Source organism: Panthera leo, chromosome B4 (genome assembly GCF_018350215.1).
Source record: "Panthera leo isolate Ple1 chromosome B4, P.leo_Ple1_pat1.1, whole genome shotgun sequence".
Lineage (NCBI taxonomy): Eukaryota > Metazoa > Chordata > Mammalia > Carnivora > Felidae > Panthera > Panthera leo.
Genome location: NC_056685.1, coordinates 62,531,352 through 62,552,316, shown reverse-complemented (window position 1 = coordinate 62,552,316; position 20,965 = coordinate 62,531,352). Strand labels below are relative to the sequence as shown.

General features: G+C 40.4%; 1 long non-coding RNA gene across 8 annotated transcripts in view; it reads left to right on the top strand.

Moving 5' to 3' along the window:
- LOC122224399 overlaps window positions 1-17,581 on the top strand; it is a 28,402-nt gene extending 10,821 nt beyond the window's left edge. For 3 of the 8 annotated variants that reach the window (XR_006204756.1, XR_006204753.1, XR_006204760.1), the window contains 3 exons: window positions 9,699-9,747; window positions 10,042-10,159; window positions 17,407-17,581. This is a non-coding gene — a long non-coding RNA (uncharacterized LOC122224399). Of the gene's footprint in view, window positions 1-1,823; window positions 2,309-6,902; window positions 7,079-9,075; window positions 9,297-9,698; window positions 9,748-10,041; window positions 10,160-17,406 lie in introns of all 8 variants that reach the window. The other 5 variants (XR_006204757.1, XR_006204754.1, XR_006204755.1 and 2 more) reach the window with 4 other exon arrangements.
- Window positions 17,582-20,965: the final 3,384 nt, after the last annotated feature.

The window sequence follows — 20,965 nt, the reverse complement described above, 5'->3', positions numbered from 1 at the left end:
GCTCATGAATCATGGTTAAGCTTTCTGTTTCCCTTTTCCTTTCACTTAGCCCTACCCCAGCCCCCTGGATGGTTTCCCAAGAATGTTTCCTGGCATGGGCCCCTCTGTCAAGTTGCAAGCTCCCACCCTGGGCGCTGTCATCAGCGCCACCCGGGAAGGCAGCCACCATCTCCCTGCTGTCTGTCTTTGCCAGGGTGTTCCATACACAACTTCTGGAGATACTTTTTCTCAGTCATGCCATTTCCTGGGTCAGCTTCCGTGCTTCTCTCTCTCCCTCTATCTCTCTCTTTCTCTCTGTCTCTCTCTCTTCCACCTTGCCTCTTCTTTTTCCAACCATCAGTTCTCTGGCATGGATGGACTTCACTGTACTTTTCTTGTATTCATGAGCAAATATCTGTTGAGGGAAGGACAACACGAGACTTATCATATGGAAAGCCCACTCTGGCTACAGTGTGGAAGTTGCCTTGTGGTGGGTGTGCCAAGAGAAACCATGGGGTTGGCTGTTCGGAGTTTACTGCAGGAGCCCCAGCAGGGGATGATGATGTCTTGAAGCAGGGTCTTAGCAGTGGACATGGGGTGAAATAATTGGTTTTGCAACCTATTTAGGGAGTGTGTATCCCCTATTCCTACTGAATGTGACTTCCTAGATGTTCAGTAATTATCTCCCCAAACTTTTAAAATTTTATTTATTTATTTATTTATTTATTTATTTATTTATTTATTTATTTAGACAGCACAAACAGGGAATGGGCAGAGAGAGAGAAAGAGAGAGAATTTCAAGCAGACTCTGCACTGAGTCAGTATGGAGCCCGATCCAGCACTTAGGTCATGATCTCATGGTCCCACAAACTGTGAGATCACGACCTAAGCCAAAATCAAGAGTCAGACATTCAGCTGACTGAGCCACCCAGGCACCCCTCCCAAAACTTATTTATTTTAAGAGAAGAAGAGAGAGAATCCCAAGCAGTCTCCACACTTCAGTGCAGAGCCCCACACAGGGCTCAAACTCACAACCCTGGGGTCATGACCTGAGCCGAAATCAGGAGTCAGAAGCTCAACCAACTGAGCCACCCAGGCACCCCTCCCAAAGATTTTATCTCCACTTTAAAAATTTCTACTAGATATGTGACCCAATACCCAAACTATGTAATCTATGGACTTTAATGCTTGATGCCTCAATTTCTTTATCGGTAAAGTGAGCCTACTAACATGACCTGCTTCATAGAATTGTTTCAACGCTTACATGAGATATGCTTTAAAGTGGTAAACTCAGTGCCTGGCCCATTGTAAGTGCACAATCAATGTTAGTCACTACACTACTCCTACTCCTAATTCTACATCTGACTCTGTCCTGACTAATCCATGATTTTGAACACTTTGTTTTTTATGCTTTCAGCTCTATTTATTCTATATATATGAATCCATATTCATGAAAAAGAATTAAGCACAGCTGACCCTTGAACAACATAGGGGTCGGTGTGCCGAGCCCCCACACAGTTGAAAATACAGGTGTAGCTTTGACTCAAAACTTAACTGCTAATAGCCTACTGTTGACTAGAAGCCTTACTTACCAATAACATAAAGTTGATTAACACATATTTTGTATGTTGTGTGTATTATATATTGTATTCTTACAATAAATTAAGCTGGAGTAAAGACAATGTTATTGAGAAAATCATAAGAGAAAATACACCTGTAGTACTGTACTGTGTTTATTGGAAAAAATTCCATATATAAGTGGACCTATGTAGTTCAAGCCTGTGTTGTTCAAGGGAGGTAGAAGAGATCTCAGGAATTGTATTGTCTCCTCTTTTTACTTACAGATCGACAATATGGTAACATGCTAAACTCAAACGTTTCCTCAGAGCTAGATCCAAAACTAGAACCCAAGTCCCTGAGTCCCTGAGTCCTGAGATATGGGCCTTTTTCTATATATGCTTGTTGTATTGCTTAACTAAAATTTCGGCACCTTGAGGGTGTGGCCCCTCTTCTGGTGACTGGCCCGGTGCTCAGCAGGAAGGCTTGCATGAACATGCCTACAGCCACAATGTTAATCTGGAAGTTAATTCTGATGCTTTATGTGACAAATTAGATTAAATGAATTTATGGGCTAAGCAATTCCAAATCCTGCTCACCACGTAATGAGAGAGATTAAAGCACCCTCAAGGAAGAATACTTTATCTAATGGCCATCTTACCAGGAGTTGAGTCTTTTGAGAATAATGGCCCAACACTCTCAGCATTGAACTATTCCGAGGGCAATCCGAAGGCTGAAGTGATACCGGTAGGGTGCCAGTGAGTGTACTCAGGTGAGTGAGCTCTTCCAAATAGGCCCTTCCCCTTTCCTGGGGCTCCAAGGGAGAATTGGGTTCATGGTCTCAATTCACACAGCCCCCTGTGTAACTGGTTTCCTCACAAAACACAGACGCATATGTCCCACAGCACACACAGAAAGGCTGCCTTCTACCGTGTTTAACTATTCCGCTTCTCCTACTGTCTCAGGGCTGTCCTTTCAGAAGGAACCCAATGGAAGCATTCTTCCTTCTGGAACTTTGTTTTTTGTTTTTAATCTTGCACGTTGTGTTCTTCTCTGCCTTTTTATAATCAGACAAGAGTAAGCATTCCTTTTAAGTGTCCCAATTGGAATCTTAGAACATTTACTTTCCCACCGATCCCAGACCAGGAAAACTTCTCTGGGTTAGTTACTTAGGATTCCACGACATTGAGTCAATGGTTTTAAGATTCTTGGTGAGTAAATAAATACAGAGTGTCTGCGTGGAGTACCTATAGACCACAGTCCACTACGTGACTTAAAGAAATTATCCATGTATTTGTTCCTATGCCTGTTCTATCTTTCTTATTCTCACTTTTTCAGTTTTTAAACTTAATTCTTCTTGCATTTCTTTCCTCACCTGTTTTTGACAATTACCCTTGGTAAAACTTTTTTGTTAAAAAATTCCCCTTACTCCCAAAATTATAATACCCACAAAAATAGGAAAATAAAATTACTGTAATCTTATTCTTATAATATCTAATCAGGAAATATCCACTTTCTTAGAATCATAGAATTCTAGAAAAGAAAGGATCCTTAGGAAATGTGTCAGCTAAAATACAATTTGAAGTAACTAGAATGTTTTTTTAAGTTTATTTACTTATTTTGAGAGGAGGGGGAGGGGCAGAGAGAGAGGGGGAGAGTGGGAGAATCCCAAGCAGGCTCCATGCTGTCACCTCGGAGCCCTACATATGGCTCAATCCCACGAACCATGAGATCATGACCTGATCCAAAATCAAGAGTTGGACGCTTAACCAACTGAGCCACCCTGGTGCCCCTGAAGTAGCTAGAATGTTTTATGATGGCTCAATTAATTCAGTAAAGAATTTTTATATTTCAGTTGTCAGGAAAGTTGTTAAAGCCTTGGAAATGGGCAGGAGAGATTACTAAAGTGTTTGTTAGGTGAATGTGGGATTGTCTAGCAGACCCTCCAGGGATTCTCTGACTCTATGGGATGTGCATATTTGACTGTCTTTGACAAGGCTATTTGCAAATCTGTAGCGATAGAATTCTACTCATGTGGAAAACTAATAACAATGCAAACATTTCTTGTCCCCAGAAAAGCAAAAGATTCCTGTTTATAGCGATGCAAATGAATTTTGTCCACCAGAGAATAAAAATATCTGTAAATCAGCCACTCCTTTGAATCAATTTTAATATCGTACTGGTTTCCTCACTAATCCATGAATTAAATAAAATATTTAACAGATGTTCATTTTGTATTTGTATGAGAATTTATGATTTGGCTATTTCACATCTTGTACTTTATTTAACACAACAGTTCTGGAGAAATCTATGAACTATTTTTCCCTGTTTAGTAAACAGAATACAGTATACTTCATTAGATTCTTAAGAATTCTGCAGTGTTTCAGGGTTTTCGCAGCAGACACCAATTTGTAGGTAATGTAGCTATCTAAGAGGAACAAGTACAGCATAATGATTAAGCACATAGGATTAGAACCGGAGTGCTAAGTTTGAGATCTTGACTCTGCCCCTTTTCACCTGTGTGCTTGCCAGCCAGGTGCTTAACCCTTTGTATTTCAATTTCATCTTTGGTATCAATTTGATGCCAGAACTAAATGAATAAATATATGTAATACACTTGGGACAAGCACACACTCTTGTCGTGATTTGTATTGAGTCATTCTCCAAAACAGTGACATCTTATCTTTTTAACTTCTGGATGCTAAATCCTGCCGTGGGAAGGAAGAAAACCATATAAACTATGTAAGCAATTCTTACCTACCCAGGCCTGGGTGAACAAATGAGCCTGAATCTGGGAGTTGGGGGGGTCAGAGAGCAGGCAGCCCTTGGGTTCTCAGTCCGAGCTACATCCCGACTTGGCCTCTGTGATGGCTTTGCAATGTGTCAACTTGGCTAGTCTGAACTACATCTCCAAGAATTCTTCTTGTATATTTCTCGATAGCGTAGATCACACAGGAGATCCTTGCAAAATTTTTGGTAGGCAGAAGGGAGGCAGCAGCCGTTTTGTAATTGACACACGTTGCTGCTGATCTGCTGACTCACCTGATTGCCATGAGGCAGCAGCTAAGCTTGCCTCTGCCTTCCCCTGAATCCTGTCTTGTTTTGTTTGTTTGTTTGTTTGTTTGTTTGTTTTGAGGGCTACTCTCATCACCAAGAAGAGAGGCAACTACAATAGACACAGGTTTCAGTTAACCCTCATGAGGTTCCAGCCTATGTGTGAAATTCCCTTCCTGACTCTGTCATGTGAACTTCAAGATCCAACACCAGACACAGACACACAGCCTTACAGATACTGCTTCACTGGCCCCTGTAATTGTATAAACCAAGTCCTGTAACAAATATCTTTAATTATAGGTATGTAGGTAGATATAGATTATAGATTATAGATAATAGATATAGATATAGATATAGATATAGATATAGATATAGATAGACATATCCTTCTGATTCTATTTCTCTTGTTGAATTGTGACTCATGCAGAATTTGGTACCAAAAATGGGGAACCCAAGAAGAGCTCATTCAATTTTTTATCTACACACTAAAAAATACACATATTTTGACTCATACTCTACATATCATCTACCTTTACCACCTAAAAATGTATCATGAGCATCTTATTCCATATGAGTACCATAACTATTTTAATGGTTAGATAATCCCTTGTAAATATGTGTTATCCTTTATTTATGAAGTACCCAATATGAGCATTCAAATTGTTTCCAATAACAATACCACAATAAACACTTTTATGCATATGTCTCTGCATACTTGTGTGATTGTACTCTTAGGATAAATTCCCAGAAAAGGTATTATTTAGTCAAGTGATATACACAATTAAATTTTTGAAACATTTTTATCAGAATAGTTGTTCCAATAAACTGTCTTACCAACTGTGTATGAACGGACCTAATTTTTCAGAACCTCCTAGGTATTTAAATCAAGACATCCCCTACTGGATTTCAGTGGTTTGTTTTGTGAACTGAAGTAGGTTTATTGTTGCTTTTAAAGATTTCTAATCAAAAACCTCTCTATAAGCCAGCTGGTTGCTTTCCCATTCAGGTGACATCTCCATAACCAATCTTTGAACTCCTTGGGCCAGTGGACTGAAACCAGAGCCACTAAGGTCTGGTTCTCCTGTCCTCTTCCAGGAGGACATCAAGGCCATCGGGCATCAGGACCCTTGGAGACTGTGTGCACAGTAAGCAGATAGCCCAGTGCTCGCTGAGGAAGCTTTCTGAAAGCAGCTTGCTTGTGGGTAGCACTGATGTGCTTTCATTCACAGTGTTTGCAAAGTACTAAAGTAATTGGAGATCTTTAGCAGAAAATCTTGCTGACTGAGAGAGGAAGAACTGCTGAAATCCTTCAGACTCCCACAGCACTTACTCAGAATCATGTGAATGCATTTCAAGTATCTTTTAGAGGATGCTAAGCGGAGTTTGAAAGTTAGCACCAGAGCCTATCCAGATGGCAGTGCTCACATAACTGTTTACTTTCCATCCTGTTTAAAAGAACGCTCTCATGCTGCAGGTTTAGAGGGTGGTGAGGGGTCTCAGTATGACGTGATCCGTTTTAACTATAAAGCATAAATATCCATTAAAATCCTATCCCACCCATACAGTTTTTCTTTTCAAACATAAAAGGAAACAACCCTCCTCTTAAAAAAAAAAAAAATCACTGTGAAAGCTACTCTGGCCTAAATGCAGCAGTTCAAGTGACTTTGCGCTGTAATCTATGGTCTTTTCTCCTCAATCTTTCTTCTCTAGTTCTTGGCCCAGGTGAAGAAACTCCAAATCCTATCTGTAGAAAGGAACTTCACATTGGCAATTGCAGTGTTTTAGTGAGTAAAGGCTAAAGGAAATACTGGTTGATCCACGAGCACAGTTCATTGGTTAGTCAGCAGTATCAGTGTTAATATTGGATGATTGGATTTAAGCAGTTTTATGCCTGGCCTGGAGATGAGGAAAAATATCGACACTGGTGGACCAGGAGACTGAAGACAATTAAAATAATGGACATATGACAAAGACATAGTAGCATTCAAATAACTTTATTTCAGAAATGTGGAACAGAAGGAATTTTTGCAAGTGAGATTTATTTAAAAGACTTGGGAAGAGTCCCACTTCTGAGTGGCTTCTTGGATGTGAGATTGCTGTCTAATTAGTAAGATAAATGTTAAGGCATGTAACCCTGTGTGGATGTGTTTGTGTGCTGGCAGCCATTTAGATGAATGTGCCTCATTTTACCAACAAGGAAAATTCCTCTCTCATTTGGGGTCACCTGAAACATCTTTTGGTTTCCCTTAAAAAAAATCTCTGCTCTCTATTATCCAAACGATCAAGAAAGGAAGTGTTTCTTCCCTTGACAGCTTTCCTTCTGAGCAAGACTTCTACAATTCACAGTCTGTCAAGAATATCAATTGTTTTCAAGAGAGAGACATTTTGTCTATAGAAATAAAAGGGGTCCTCCATCGTCAGACATGCTGCCGGGCAGCTCCGGAGACAAAGCAGCTTCTCATTGTTGTAGTGACCCAGTAGCCAACAGGTAATGATTGTTAGGATATTTCTGGATCCAGTCACATTTCTTTTTTGAGGTGGGGGAGGGGCAGAAGGAGAGAGAGAGAACATCCTAAGCAGGCTCCACACCCAACGCAGAGCCTGATGCAGGGCTCAATTTCACAACCATGAGATCTCCTCAGCCAACTGAGCCACCCTGGCGCCCCTGGATCCAGTAACATTTTAAAAGGGAGACTTGGGCAGGCAGGGAACAGGTTGAGAGAAAGGGATCTTGAGATTCTTTTTGGGAGGGAGTTTAGCTGACTTGATCAACTGGAAAGGAACTTAGAATGCTGAGGATCAACACTTGTTGCAGGTCTCTAATTCTGTTAGAGTTTTAAGGTCACTTGAGTTCGATTCCCAATTTTAATGCATAAGGAAAATGAAGACTTTGACATTGTCTTCATCTGTAAGTTTTGCCTGCTCACTCAGTAGGTAAATACAGGTGCAGCGAGTGAGAACATGGATGGAGGAATTGGATGGATGATAGAACAAAAGAAACACAGTACAAACTGATTTTCAGGCTTGGCTAGAGGAAGCATTTTAGTTAATGAAATATTTTTGGTAACAGAATGCTACACTGCTCTAAGAATACCCCAAACTGAGCATAATTTATACTCTTGTGGTTTCATTGTGGAGGGAGAGTAGGATTGTATAATTCTTCAGGACCTTTGTGAACAACACACATCATTGTACTGGTGGAGTTTCAAGGTGTCATTTGCAGATATTTCTGCTAGATAGAATGTGGGAGTAAGAGTTAACTATCAACAAACCAGATCACTGCCCTCTGAGAGATTACCAACCAAGTCAGGTGACCACAGTAGACCCATTTGTTTAGGATGTGTAAGCACTGGCCTTAGATCTGACACCAGTGATGTGGACTCATTGTCTAAGCAGGAAAGATGTATTCTACTAAGGCACCTCAACTTCTGACCTGGTACCATGGGTGGGTAAGATGGTACAGAACGGATGAGTGAGGGTAGCCTGTAATTTGGGGATAGAGTAGCCTATTTGCAGAGCTAAGTAGCCCACACATAGATAGCAAAGCCATATTCCTGATCTCCAAACTACTGTGCCCTAACCCGGTGATCTCCAAGCTTTTTTTGATCACATACCCTAGCATGCCTTTTTTTTAGCATACACCCCTAATGTATGGATGTTTATCTGTTTGTTAACTATATATGTGTTTTTCTAATAATACATTACATGCTTATAAAACAAATTTTAAAAGACAAGGTTAGGGGCGCCTGGGTGGCTCAGTCGGTTACGCGGCCGACTTCAGCTCAGGTCACGATCTCGCCGTCCGTGAGTTCGAGCCCCGCGCCGGGCTCTGGGCTGATGGCTCAGAGCCTGGAGCCTGCTTCCAATTCTGTGTCTCCCTCTCTCTCTGCCCCTCCCCCGTTCATGCTCTGTCTCTCTCTGTCTAAAAAATAAATAAACATTAAAAAAAAATTTTAAAGACAAGGTTAAAATCAATATAAATAGATATTTAATGGTTTCTTCCTATACACAACAGGGTGGGAAAACCCATACTGTGATTTCTAGCCATCTCTGGAGTATGTTAATTATGCCTCGTTTTCAATCCCAATCCCAATCCCATCATAGATTTGACCTTCAGTAAAAATGTTAAGAAATATGGAAAAGAAAGAGAAGAAGAAAATAGTTAATATATACATAGAAACACACATAACAGCAAGCAAGAATCTATGTGAAGCCACCAACGTTTTCATTCTTGTAACTCATCGCAAAGCTGTGGCTGGTTGGTATTAATAATTTCCTCCTTCCATTACACATTACGTGCTTCCGTTTCCATCAGCCAGGACCTCAGCTGGTCAGGGCTCATTACCTAAAAGTCTTCAGTGACTCTTTCCTTTATTGCTTGATGTAGTTTTCAGTTCACTTTTACTATTGGAAATGATGGTATTAAGAGCAATCAGAGAGAATTCCCTGGGTTCCAGAAATAATACTCCCTGTTCACATTTTTAGGCAGGAATCCAGTTCCCTCTTGATAATCCGGATCAGCTACCCAGCAGAGCAGCTTCCTTCTTTGCCTATTGGTTTCATGGTATGAGGAACTCAAAATGATCTGATAGTGGTCTCAAACTCCAGTTCCATGAAACCGTTGTTATAAGGATTTCTCTCTTAGAAACCAAGACCTCCGGAGGGCAGAGCTTAAAGATGCAGAGATGGATGCAGAAACTCTGCAGGTGGGCTATTTGGTATAGTAATGAGAGACCCATTCCTGCTTCCATCTGCTGAGGCCTAGACAATCCATGTGTGCTGGCTGTGGGAGAGACAGCACCATTTATTGTTACCTGACCAAAAGTTTACACTAGATCTTATATGACAGAACCGTAACTGCTCAGGGTTTTGATGCTATTGTATATGAAAATTTTAAAACTGAATATTCATGCCGTTTGCTGTAGTATATAAAAACACACTGTTTGAGTATAGTAACATTGATCCTGTGCCTCTGACAAGTTCATGAGTTCTAGTAGTTGTTTTATATATTGTTAGGAATTTCTATAGAAAGAAGTATATAATCTGCAAAGAGGTTACTTCTTTCCCGATCATTATTCTTTTGTATTTCTTCTTTCTTTTTTTGTCAGTATGCAGTGACCAAGACCTCCAGCTCGATGTTCAGGGGACATGGTGAGAGTGAGTATCCTTTGGGGAATGCACTCTACTCTGCTCAGCTGACTCTGGTGTCTCTGAGCTCAGAGAAAGGGGCTGGGACCCAGATATGTGAGGAGGGGGGTTGCTGACTGGCTGGTGCAGGTGTCTGCAAGGGGGTGTAATGAATCTGGATCTGCAAGTGTTACAGAATTACAAGAAGAAACTGCCACTATGAGGCCAAGAAGCATTCCTGGGATGATACTCACAGGAACAGGAAAATAGGCAGGAAGGTCACAGTAAGGAAACAGAAACAAGCAAGGCTTTCTTCCTCCTCAGACTTCCAGTCTTTCTCTCGTGGCCCCTATTGGCAAAAGGAACCTAACATGGAATCATTTGGCCAGAGATGTGGTTTACAGAGTCCCAGACCCAAAATCACAATGCTGACTATAGAAAGGTGAGTGTGGAGCCATGAGACAATAGCTTACCAACAGTCACCCAAGAAATACATCTGGAGTTTAGACTCAAGCATGTCTTCTCTTCCATCCAAGACTAAGTCCCAAGAGTCATTAGAACGTCACCTCAGTTTTGTTTTGCTTTCCTAATTTGAGATTTGTTTGAGAAAGACTACCATGCCTCAAACTGATGTGGTTTCACTCTGCCCTGAGATCTGTCTCCTACTGAGATGCCGGAAGCTCAGCCTCACAGGTTCGAGCTGGCTGCCTGAAACGTCTTTTCAGTTTCACTTCACATCCAGCTTTGCTCCTTTACTTCTTCCCCACTTTCCCTGGGCCACTGTAACTTCCTTTTACGAAAGTATTGTATTCTTAGCTCTGCAAAGTGAAAACTTTCTTTTTAGCATTTCCTGTGTTAATTAGTATGTTTCCATTCACTGTGCTATTAATGCAGTAATTTCACCTGTCCTTTCTTCTTATGTATCATTCATATACATTCAACTACATATTCGAAGTGTCCACACACCTGGAAACTTCGGTTTATAAAGCCCGACATTTTTTGCTCCAAGAAGTAGAGAATTTCTCACAGTCACACAAGTAGAGAGAGGCACAGTTGGTGTTCAGCCTCCAGACTGGCTGATTCAAAAGCTGTTACCTTTCCCATTTTCCACTCTGTCTCTCTTCTCTTCTTTTTTAATACTAAAAATAGTAACTCTACTTACATCATTTCATTTTCAAAGTGCTTTCACATATCTTGCAGTATGTGACAAGCACAACTTCTCTGGAAAGTAGGACAGGTCATATTATTTTCTTAATGTTCCAAGAGAGGAAACTTGGCTTAGAACATTTCCCAACTGGGCGCCTGAGTGGCTCGGTTGAGCGTCCGACTTCGGCTCAGGTCATGATCTCGCGGCCAGTGAGTTCAAGCCCCGTGTCGGGCTCTGTGCTGACAGCTCAGAGCCTGGAGCCTGTTTCAGATTCTGTGTTTCCCTCTCTCTCTGACCCTCCCCCGTTCATACTCTGTCTCTCTCTCTGTCTCAAAAATAAATAAACGTTAAAAAACATTTTTTTTAAAAAAAGAGCATTTCCCAATAGAAAGGGGAAAACATTTCTAAAAGGAAACATCAGCCGGTTGTCAATTCTGTCTCCATTCCAATGCACTTTTCATTAAAGCTCATTTAAACAATTCTAAAGATTAATCTTGCATTCGTAACACCTGTGGTCTCCTTGATGTCTACTGCCTGTGTACTATTGACCGTTCTGTATCTTAATAGATGTTGTTATTTTCCGGGGGTTGGGGGTGGGTGGGTGTACGTGCAGGATGTAAATATCTTTGCTGAGTTCTTCTAAGTCTGAAACATATCAGATCCAGTCAGGCAAGATCATTATCAGTATCAAGTCTGAATGAAATTTGTGTTGAATTTATTGTAGAAAACCTTATGTGCTAAGAGTTTGTTCCCCACAATATTAATTGGTGCATTTGCATTTTTATTCCACTATTTGGAGGGCATACCTTTTATTTTTTATTTTATTTTTAATTGTTTTAATGTTTATTTGTTTTTGAAGAGAGAGAGATAGAGCATGACAGGGGAGGGGCAGAGAGAGAGAGGGAGACACAACACTTGAAGCGGGCTCCAGGCTCCGTGCTGTCAGCACAAAGCCCGATGCGGGGCTTGAACTCACGAGCTGCAAGATCATGACCTGAGCCAAAGTCAGACGCTCAACTGACTGAGCCACCCATGCAGCCCAGGAGGGCATCTCTTTTAGAACATCTGGTTCTTCACTTTGTGTATGGTTTGGAAGAGAAAAATATAAAACGGAAGAGTATACACTTGTTTTTTTACTACAGTATTGACCTTGCATTGCTCTGGAGTTAAGAGAGTGCACATGTTTATCACTGATGAATCATCCTAAAAATCTTGTTTTGTTTTATATTAGTGGTGTGAGAGTTTGTAGTTCCACATCCTTCCGGCCTCCTCCTTTCTTTGTGAAAGAGAGTAGCTAGCTTGCAGGATCACAACACCTGTAGTCTTAAATAGTAAATCGGCGATCACTCCACCTCTCCTTAGCGTATACCAGCTATTCTTTATCAGACACTTTCAGCAAAACACTTCTCTTAAAACGAGCAACTTTATCCTTATCCCCCAAGCCACTGGCATATATAAAATAATGAGAAGTTTTTATTAAATGTTGTCTGCCCTATCTCTTTCTTTCTGTTTACAAACCTTACCTCACTGTGAGGATTCATTTTAACATGGCAAGTAGGCTGGGCCACCGGTGCCCAGATATTTGTTCAGGCAGTCTTCTGGATGCTTTTGTGAATGTGTTTTTTGGGATGAAACTAACATTTAAATCTGTAGACTTTGAGTAACACAGATTACCCGCCATAATGTGGGCGGGTCTCATCTGATCAGTTGGAGGCCTTAATAAGACAGAGATTTATATATACATATAAATAAATATATTTATGTATATATTTGAAGATATAGACATAGATACAGATATAGATATAGATTATATAGATATAGATCTGTTTCTTTGGAGAATCCTAATATACTCACTTAATCCTTATAATTGGTAGATTTATTATCACATTTTCATACAGTGAAACTAAGGATCAAAGAGATTAAATAATATTCCCAAGATCATACAGGTAATATGTGGCAGGGCAGGCATTTGAAACTATGCTATTGCCAAAGTCAGTATTCTAACTATTATGCTATATGTTTGTTCTACAATTTGTTCTAATATGCTATACTATTCTATATATTACGATACAAGATCAGATAATCCTCACTAGAACTTGGAAGTACATCCAAAGATCCTGTGGTACCTTACCCTCCAGAATAGTTTTTGAGTTACATGATGCAACTCACATGCTTTTTGGTGTGAAGTGATTAAATGGTAATATCAGAGATCCTGTTGCCTGGAAAATGTTTAATAGTGTTGCTCAGGAAATACCACAACACTTGGCTAATGGGGGATCCATTTTCAGTTTGGACTCCAAGCAGAAAGAAACTCTCCCCAAAGGTTTTAATTGTTCAGCTTTGAAAAAACACTTATTATCAGACTATATGAGAGTATATTACAGATTATATTATACTAACCATACTAAATATTATAATAAAATAAAATTTGTCTTCAATTTTGCCACTCCAAAAAAACAAACATTTCATTTTATAGCTTTCTTTTCAGTGTGCTTTTATAAGCATTTTTCACAAGTTATAGTGATAGTTGAGTTATAATTATGTTATGTTTATAATTAGTTATGTTTCTTTAATCAAAAAAAAGTATTTTATTTTATTTTTTATTTTTTAACGTTTATTTATTTTTGAGACAGAGCATGAACGGGGGAGGGGCAGAGAGAGAGGGAGACACAGAATCCTAAGCAGGCTCCAGGCTCTGAGCCATCAGCCCAGAGCCCGACGCAGGGCTTGAACTCACAGACTGCGAGATTGTGACCTGAGCTGAAGTTGGACGCTTAACCGGCTGAGCCACCCAGACGCCCCTTCCCCAAAAAAGTATTTTAACAGAGGGAAGAAAAGTGCTCCTCTTTTCCTGATTTTCAGAAGGAAATTCCAAGGCAAAGAAGAAAAAGTAGGTGTTGAAACTTGAATACTCTGTGTAACCAGTATCTAGGGATTAAAAAAAAAGAATTCATCTGACCTACTAGATCATTGTCTTTGATTCAGTTCTCATAATTAGAACTTGATTTACACTGGGAGTGGGAAAAGAGCAGTCAAGAAACCCCAGGAACAATACCTGCTCTCCCGGCCGTGGAGAACATCTTCTCTAAACTTAAATTTCAGCCATCTATGTATGCTTCACAGCCAATCCAGTAACCTGCTGATTTCCATAAAGCACCCTAACAGTAACCAGGAGGATGGACTAAACTCAAAAGTTTCTGTGAAATAGAAAAGACAAATTAACATAAAAGTGTGATGCTGGAAAGGCATAAAAAGCATAGAGGATTATCACAGAAGGATGTAATCCTTTTGTTCTTCCAGCGACAAAAATGAATGGATAAATGAGCCTGCACTCTCTGGCCACTGGGAGCCAGGATTTGATAGCTTGTATATTGTACTGTGTCATGCGGCCGTCTGTTCTGATCCTATGAAAATTGGGAGTTCCTTGGGAAAACATTAATTTTTACAACATCCTAAGACTTCTTGCAAAATAGTTTAACATTGGTTTGAGACACCGAAGGCCCACATATGGGAGTGATGAGTGCCTCCCACGGGAGCGCTCAGTGAAGCTAGCATTGAGCCATGGGGAGTGGTATTAGGTCGGTCAGAATCTGACATCTTCACTAATGACCTGGAGGAGGGAGTCAATGGCTCATTCATGAAATCCACAGATGAAGTGAAATGACGGATTGGATGCAAGAAAGCAATTAGTGATGTTGGTAATAGGAGATGCATCTTATAGAAATGCTCACTCATCCTTTACACAGAAAATCACCATCACAATCAGTCCTGAAAGTGCAGCTGCCAGCAGAGGCCTGGAGGGGAGGCGGGGGAAAAGATTAGACAGGAGATGGGAAGCTGAACCAGCACCGAGTGTCTTTCTGGAAAGATTTCACGATGGCTGGCCAGTGTTCACATGCTTCCCATGGCTCTTGACACCAAGCCAGGGTCTCTGAAGTCAATTCTGCTTCTGTCTGGTGGCCAGTCTGTCCCCTGACTTCTACCTGTAGCTGGAAAAGATGGTTCCAGATGGGCTTCCCATTACTGCTCTGTGCAAGAAGAAGTTGACAATGACCAACACTTAACTGTTTGGGGGCCAGTATCTTGGCCAAGGCAGGAGATGTGGGTCCAGCATCAGTATGAAAGACTGGGTCGTGTTCCAGTTTGGATCAGAAAATGTTGTTGGGGCTCCTGGGTGGCTAAGTCGGTTTAGCCTCAGACTTCGGCTCAGGTCATGATCTTGTGGTTTGTGGGTTCGAGCCTCGCGTCGGGCTCTGTGCTGACAGCTCAGAGCCTAGAGCCTGCTTTGGGTCTGTGTCTCCCCTTCTCTCTGCCTATCCCATGCTCATGTTCTGTCTCTCTCTGTCTCTCAATAATAAATAAACGTTAAAAATTTTTAAGAAAAGAAAAGAAAATGTTGTTTTTATCTCTGGCTCATATCTCCATTCTGAGGTGGGTGGGTGTTCTATTTACAGTCCTGCCGCCCATGTCATCTGCTGCTTCTGTCACCTCATGGCTTGGCCACTGGACCTGCTGAGGCTTTCAAGGCCGTAGCAATTTGAGTTCATTTTATGGGCATGCATGTACCCCCCTTCATTGTCCTGTCACCTGAGGCACTGTGTGGGACTGAAGAATATAAGTGCCTGCCTGTGAAAACCTACGATTTCCTCGAAAAAAAAAATTTTTTTTTAACGTTTATTTATTTATTTATTTATTTATTTTTAATGTTTATTTATTTTTGAGAGAGAGAGTGAGACAGAGTGTGAGTGGGGGAGGGCCAGAGAGAGGGAGACACAGAATCGGAAGCAGGCTCCAGGCTCTGAGCTGTCAGCACAGAGCCCGACGTGGGGCTCGAACTCATGGACAGTGAGATCATGACCTGAGCTGAAGTCGGACGCCCAACCGACTGAGCCACCCAGGTGCCCCACGTTTATTTATTTTTGAGACAGAGAGAGACAGAGCATGAATGGGGGATGGTCACAGAGAGAGGGAGACACAGAATCTGAAACAGGCTCCAGGCTCCGAGCTGTCAGCACAGAGCCCGACGCAGGGCTTGAACCCACAGACCGTGAGATCATGACCTGAGCCGAAGTCAGACACTTAACCGACCAAGCCACCCAGGCGCCCCCGATTTCCTCGTTTTAATGATCTGTTTCCTCCATCTCAGAAGAATCCACCTCTCTTCCCAGGGTCTGGCTGCATTGCTCCCAGCCCCTCTCTCCTTTGCTGTCTTGAGCATGAGCTTAACACAGGCTTCTGGCCTTCCCCTGAGGTAAAGGGAACTCAGGCACCCTGGACTAATAACCTTTATTTCCATCTTTACCGACAGTCCTGTTCCTTGTAGGGCAATAAGACACAGTCAGTTTCTCTATCATATCACAACATCATATAAGTTAACCTCAATTAGGATTTTAAAACCTGAAAATAGAAGTTGTTTCCTCATGAGAGCCAAAAAGTTCATTAAAAGAGACTCTTCCAGGGGTGTCTGGGTGGCTCAGTCAGTTGAGCATCTGACTTGGACTCAGGTCATGATCTCATGGTTCATGAGTTTGAGCGCCACATCTGACTCTCTGCTGTCAGCACGGAGCTCCCTTCAGATCCTCTCTGGACCTCCTCCACTCGCTCTCTTTCTCTCAAAAACAAACATTTTTTTAAAAGAGACTTTTCCAACATTATTTTTTAGGCCTTCCAGAGAACTTATTTTAAGTTTATAGTTATTTATTATTTGGAATAGTTTCAGATTACTGGGTGAACCTGGAAGTAAACTATTACAAGATCGTTGGATTACCAAAGAAGAAGTAGCAGTGGTAGGCAGAATTGTCCCAATTCAATGCATTTTTAAATCAGAAAGTATCCACTGGGCTGTGGTACTGGACAAGGGATCCTGAATGTAGACTTCTCCAGAGTTATTGCTTATTGTTACAAAACTGCCCTGGGGAACCAAAATCCCCCTGGTAGCCCCTCACCTCGCTCTAGTCCTGATCTTCCTACCCTGAATCTGTCTTTAGCACACATGGTTGAGGATGCATTTCCCATCTTGTCTTGTAACATAAAAAAGCCCAGTTTCAAGGCACGGCCCTCTGAGAATGCAGCGTTGTGGATGGTGATCAGCATGAAGTTAGACAGTCTGGCCCAGCTTTAATGGACTTAACTGGGGAAGGACCTTCTCCTAGTTCGAAGCCATTACTGGAGCCAGAACCATTGCTTGTCAAAACATGACTGGATGCCCGCATCCAGCTTTCAAGTGAAAAGATCTGACATTGTCTCACCCCTGCAGCCTTTGCTTCTGTCGTTCATGACTTGAAGCCTCCACTCTGGCCAGACCGGAGCCCAGCTCTTCTGATTCCTACTCCAGGGGTCTTTCCCTTCCAGCCATTACAGCGGCTGCTGCTGAGACTACATTTAATGTCACCCTCAATTAACCTGACAGGATACAGTCTCCCAAACCCCTCCTGGGACTGAGAGAAAAGAAGAGGCTTAGGGTGGGAAACGGAAAAGGCTTTTATGTTCCTGGCTCTTTTGCAGGCAAATCTCTCAGAAAATTGCTGTTTTATTGTTTCCAGGCACTGAGCTCACATTACACCAACCGAAGCCTAGAAGGCTCTGTCAGCCCATCCATCAGCCTTTACAGGGTGAAGACCTCTGAGAAACATGGAAACCACTCAACAAGTTGGAAATGTTAATGACATGGTCCAAGTAAACACCTTCCAAACTTCTTTCAGATACAATTAACTCTACTGCAACAGAAACAAACAGAAAGGGTGTGTGTGTGTGTGTGTGTGTGTGTGTGTGTGTCTGTGTCTGTGTGTCTGTGTGTGTTTGTACATACAGGATAGTGTCACAGCCAAATGCATGGGGAAATTCCCAAAGGAAATTAAGATGTAGTTCCTGTCAACCTTTCTCAGAAAGTTTTTTTTTCTTTCTGGAGGTTGGACTATATGCAATCCAGAATCATTATAATCTTTACTGAAGCAATGGGGTGTTGGATATTTCCCCCTGTACAAATGAGTTTTATTACTTAATTACTTGCTTTTTATCCATACAACCGAGTAACATTTGTTTTCCAGAAAACGATATTGATAATGTACCTGAAAGATAAGGAAGGAAGGAACCCTGCCAGCTTGTTCAGTCCTGTTTTAATTTTAAGAATATGTTAGGTATATTTTATAAATTCTCTAATGGATTATGAACTATTATTTTACCGAATTATGTTAATCACTACAAGAGAAATGGTTGACAGATTAAGCAAATAAAAATACAGGACACCCATTTAATTGTAATTTTCAGATAAGTAAATAATTTTTAGTATAGTAAATACTGCATGGGGCATACCTATAGTAAAAAAAAAATCATCTGAAATAAGAATTTAACTGGCCACACTGTATTTTATCTGGTAATCCTACCAAGAGACCAGTTTCACCTGAAATGCTTCTAGTGTATGTTTTACATCAGTTTGCATCAAATATCTTGGCTTGCCCTTTAGAAACTAACCACTCCTTGACAATTGATCTAACCACTTGGATGTCAGCAAGGAAAATATTTAAGAAGGAGCTGAAAAACACAGTGAAAGCCGACTCTGTTGTCATTGCTTTTCCAGGTTGTCATAGTCTATTTGCTGTTCTTTATTCTTCATTCTATTTTTATAATAATGCACCTCAATAGGTTCTTTTTTCCCAGAAGGACTTCTTGACCACAGTACATTTCTCAATCATCCTAAAATAGAAACATGAACACATGTAGGACAAAATAATATGAGAAACAAGAATGTCATGCTTTTTGAAATCGACTACATTGTTGTAATTGTGTCTGAATATTTGGGTTTTTTTTAAACTAAGATTTCTAAATTAGGCAAATGACATTGTTTCATTTAATGTCAAGGAGGATGCCTTGAATTTGATTTTTTTAATTTGATTTTTAAGTGCTTTTATAACTCTTAATTTATTTTATTTTAATTCCAATAAAGTTAACACATAGTGTTATGTTAGTTTCAGACGTACAATATAGTGATTCAACAATTTCAGAATGCTTTTATAACTCTTTTAAGAAGTTTTCTGGGACACCTGGGTGGCTCTTGTCAGTTAAGTGTCCGACTTCAGTTCAGGTCATGATCTCTTGGTTCATGAGTTCAAGCCCCACATCATCGGGCTCTGTGCTGACAGCTCAGAGCCTGGAGCCTGCTTCGGATTCTGTGTCACCTTCTCTCTCTGCCCCTCCACAACTTGTGCTCTGTGTCTCTATGCCTCTCAAAAAATAAATAAATGTAAAAAAAAATTTTTTTTAAAGAAATTAGTATTTCTAGTTTTCGGAGAAGAAAATAATTTTTTTACTTATAAAATTACTATTTTTAAGACCATCTTCCAACATGTTGTTGAGAGTATCATGTTTGTTCAGTTAAAATTGTGGTAGTTGGGGCTATATCACTCTTGATTAAAGTTGATCAAAACCAGGTATAAGGGATCCTAAAACTTACCCCAAAAATAGCATTAATGGGCACCTGGGTGACTCAGTTGGTTAAGCATCAGACTTCAGGTCAGGTCATGATCTCACAGTTTGTGAGTTTGAGACCTGCATTGGGCTCCGTGCTGGCAGTGCAAAGCTTGCTTGGGATTCTCGCCCTCTCCTCCCTCTCTGACCCTCTTCTGCTCATGCTTTCTCTCTCTCTCTCTCAAAATAAATAAATAAACTTAAAAAAAATTTTTTTTTTAAGGATTCAAAGATTTTTTTCTTACTAGTTCCAATTACTCAACAAAAATAGTGGCCCTCTAATAGTGATTCTTAAAGGAAGGATGCATATATTTGTCATTAAAAAATTTTTTTTTAATTTATTTTGAGAGAGAGAGAAAGAACACAAGCAGGGGATGGGGCAGAGAGCGGGGGCAGCGGGGGAGATAGAAAGAATCCCATGCAGGCTCCTCACTGTCAGCGCAGAGCCCAATGCAGGGCTTGAACTCATAAACCGTGATATCATGACCTGAGCAGAAACCAAGAATCAGAAGCTTAATTGACTGAGCCACGCAGGCACCCCGATATTTGTCATTTTTAAAAGTTTCCCTGTTATCACACAAATATTACTTGTGGTAAAAACTTCTTCAAAAATTCAATTTGAGTTAATTCTAAATAATATATCTTCATTAATTCATAAATTATATTGAGCTATCTATAATAATGACATTTTTTTATATCATAATTGGCTGAATATCTGCAGTTTTTCATATGGTGCAAATAAAATTTTAAAAACTAACTTTATTGAGATATTTTACTATAAAATGCATCCATTTTAAGAGTACAGTCTCCTCGATAAATGGTGTTGGGAAAACTGGACAACCACACAAAAGAATGAAATTGGACCACTAATCTTATGCCATACATAAAAATTAACTCAAAATGTATTAAAGACTTGAACGTAAGACTTGAATGTAAGACTTGGAACCATAAAACTGCTAGAAGAAAACATAAAGGCTAGGCTCTTTGGCATGTCTTGGCAATGATATTTTGGATTTGACACCAAAAGCAAAGACAACAAAAGCAAAAATAAACAAGTGGAACCACATCAAACTAAAGAACTTCTGCACAGCAAAGGAAGCCATTAATTAAACTAAAAGGTAAACCTATCAAATAGGTGAAAATATTTGTAAATAATATATCTGATAAGGGGTTAATATTCAAAATACATAAAGAATTCATATAACTCAGTAGCAAAAATTGAAACAATCTGATTGAAAAATGAGCAGAGCATCTGAATATATATTTTTCCAAAGAAGACATACAGATGGCCAACAGGTACATGAAAAAATACTCAACACCACTAATCATCAGGAAAATGCAAATCAAAACCACAATGAGATATCACCTCACACCTGTTAGAATGGCTGTTGTACACACACACACACACACACACACACACACACACGTTGGAGATGATGTGGAGAAGAGGAAACCCTCATATACTGGTGGTAGGAATGTAATTTGGTGCAGACCCTATGGAAAACAGTGTGGAATTTCCTCAAAAAATTAAAAATAGAACTGCTTTATGATCCAGCAATTCCACTTCTGGATATTTATCTGAAGTAAACAAAAACACTAATTCAAAAACATATGTGCACCCCTATGTTTGTTGCAGCA